The sequence below is a fragment of the Zeus faber genome (genome assembly GCF_960531495.2).
Source record: "Zeus faber genome assembly, chromosome: 18".
NCBI lineage: Eukaryota > Metazoa > Chordata > Actinopteri > Zeiformes > Zeidae > Zeus > Zeus faber.
This window is the reverse complement of record NC_137210.1, coordinates 8,113,857-8,116,958: the sequence shown is the minus strand read 5'-3', so window position 1 is coordinate 8,116,958 and position 3,102 is coordinate 8,113,857.

The window sequence follows — 3,102 nt, the reverse complement described above, 5'->3', positions numbered from 1 at the left end:
CGCCACAAATGCCTGCGGGTGCGCGCGCGCACACACACACACACACACACACACACACACACACACACACACACACACAACCACCACCTCTGGAAGCAGCTGCTCATTTCGGTACTAATCATCTGTTCCTGGTTTTTCCGTGGAATTCTTTGGCTCTACTCATTTGAGCAGAGCTGCCTCCGTCTTGACTTTGGGGCATGTGTGCACTGCTGTCCGCCCTGTGGCCGGAGCATATCAGCATCCTCCTTGGCCCGTTCTGCAGCAATCAAGTAGAAAACAGCCGACATCCCAACACACACATTATGAGGGAAGAAAGGTTGGGGGAAGGAGAAAAGCCTCCAAGGGCCAAACAAGAATCCTGTTACAGGCTTCTTCTGTTCTGTACTCTGCCTTTTCAAACTGCCTTATCTATCAGTTGTAGATTCATGCGTTAACCAAGGCACCTTCCTCATCTGCTGTCAATTCGGCGCCTGACACGCTACTGAGCGTGGGCCGTCGTCTGTAAAATGTATGAAGTTCATCTCTTAACAGTCCACTCTGTGACCCCCCCCCCGCCCCCTTCCAAGGGCTTGGAGGACTAATGTCAAGGTCGAGGTCGCTGTCACTGAAGAGGCTTTTTGTCAATGGTGCTTCACAGCACTCGTCTCTGCTCTTAACCAGCAGCTCTCCATCGGCGAACATCCCCACCTCCCCCGTATCACTCCACCCCAGAGGCTCCATCTGTAGGAGGCCTCACTCACTGCGGGGGTGTTAAAAGAGAATAGGTTGGCCGTAGGCGTAAGCACGTTATTTATTTTCTTCCTGTATTTATCCCCCATCCTCTCTTGCCTAAAAATGGAGAGGGGTGGTTGGTGGAAGTGAGTGGGGTGCGGGGGCCTGTTCTAGGAATTCTAGAGCAGCTCTTACTGTGGAGCTTCAGAAGGGTAATATTCCTTGAAAAATGTGCGTCGGGAGGGAGTTGTGGAGTGGGAGAGGATGCACGGCACCTTGCTCCAACCCTGCAGCTGTCCATTCCACTGTGACCCTGAATGTTTAATGTCAAGCACAATATTTAAAAAATTTCGAACCAGCGACGTGCCAGTGCATGTTTGCATGCGCACACCTTTGCAAGATTTTACCCTACGCGCTTGCAACTGTCCACTCTGTTGACAGCACCCTACCAACCTCAGGCTCCCAGTCTCATGAATTCCAATCAGCCGAGGCCATCAGCAGCTTAAATAATGCAGCAGCCCCTGTGTCGGCTCCATTAGTGTGATAAATGCGCTACGTTTTCAGGGCGGTAACCAGGCAAGTGTTTGCTTAGCTGTGCCCTGCCGTTTCCAACACGTTTCTCGTGATGTCATGCCTCCAGCCAAAACAGGCAGTGTGTCTTTCCATTGCGTTTACTCAGTAATTTTTCCCTAAAATTGGAGGTGCTGTCAAACAACCTGAGGCTAATGGACATGGAAGAAAGGTTGTACAAAAGTACAGGTGGAGTTATCATGTGAATTATATTGTCTGTTAGAGCTAGACTTAACAGAAAGAGGAGAAAACTTATCCAGTTAACTTCCACGCAACTTCCAGCGAGGCAACGCCGCTTCGTTCCCATGGTAACATCAGACCTCAAGGAGGCTGTGTCCAACCATGAGCCGCCGTTGTTAAACGGATTACAGTGCTAGCTGGAAATCTACTTGACATTCTGACTGACCCCTCCGACAGGGAACTTCCTCATTGAACGCTTGATCGCCCCTGGGCGAATAGCACCACCCTTCAATGACATCTGGCCTTCACAACTTGGAGCACTTACGGGGGTTAGTAGAGCAGGGCTATGGAAACATTAGCTCTCAGTGGCAGCCTCCTGCCCTGCAGTCTGGCCTTGGACTATTGGAGATGAAAAAAAAATAATAATAATCAAAGGCCAGAGAGGCTTGCTTTCTTGTGATGTGTCGTTCATTCAGAAATTAACTGAATTGCATTTTCTGTTATCTAAAAGTAGTCCTATTTTCCTCCTTTGGGCCCTCAAAATGTAGGAAAGTGCAAAGTTTTATAGATTTGTGATTTAGTAATGTATTGCTTATTTCGTAATATTAATGTTGGGAAATTTTTTTGCTTCTCTTTTCTTTCCAAGGTCACTAAGGGGCATGAGAGGCTTGCGAGAGGCCAAAACCGTTGTGAGCTGGACCCAGCGCTGTTGACGGGGACATGGGCCTCTTCTTCAGGGCTTCCAGCACGCTCAACACGACAAACCATCACCTGGGTGACCACCACACGCACCATAGCAACGACGACGGCAGCAGCGCCCAAAGGCACCCCGTGGGCTTCAGCCTCCTCTCTGGCTCGGCGCCACCGCAGGGCCAGCACCCAGCAGCAGCAGCAGCACAGCCGGTAAGCTTCCACCTAGACTTTCACGCAAACCGTAAACGTCACCTCCTTGCAGCAGTCTCCAGAACCTTTAAGACGTCACGTGATTATGGCTTCAGATAGACGAGCAAGACTGCAGCAGAAATCAACAGAGGGTAGAGGATGATAAGGATCGCATTGTTGTGACAGGTTGCCATACAGGAGATAACGGGAGGATTGCTTCCCTTTCCTAGTGATGATCCCCTGCGGTCATCCAGACCTGCACAGCGGGGGTCCACATATGGGAGTGACAGCAACTTGGGCAAGGGCAGCCTGGCACAGCCAGCAGACGTGCGCCATCTGGGCCCACTGACGTGGCACCAGACACTGTCAGAGATGGCACATTTGGGCAGTGTCACACGTGCATAAATCTCACCCTGTAATGTGTTAATAGAAGATATTAGACGCCTCTGCTTCTCATTAGCACATTGGAGCTAGCTCTCGCTCCCCAGGGTGCCAGGTATCCCTGTATTATCAGGCACGTTGTTGAAGTGGACGGGTTGAGGCGACGAAGAAACAACGTTAAAAGCCTGAAATGATAGCTTTGTATAATATTGGGTCGTTTATACTACTGAAAGTATTGATCTGTTTATCAACATGCCCTTGTCCCTGAGACTGCTAAGTAATACACCAAGTAAACGCTGCCTTTCTGACCAAGTCGAATGCTGTGTCACTCCCTCTAGGTCTCCAGCTCTTGGTAGACGCTCCAAGTAGCCTTCTCTG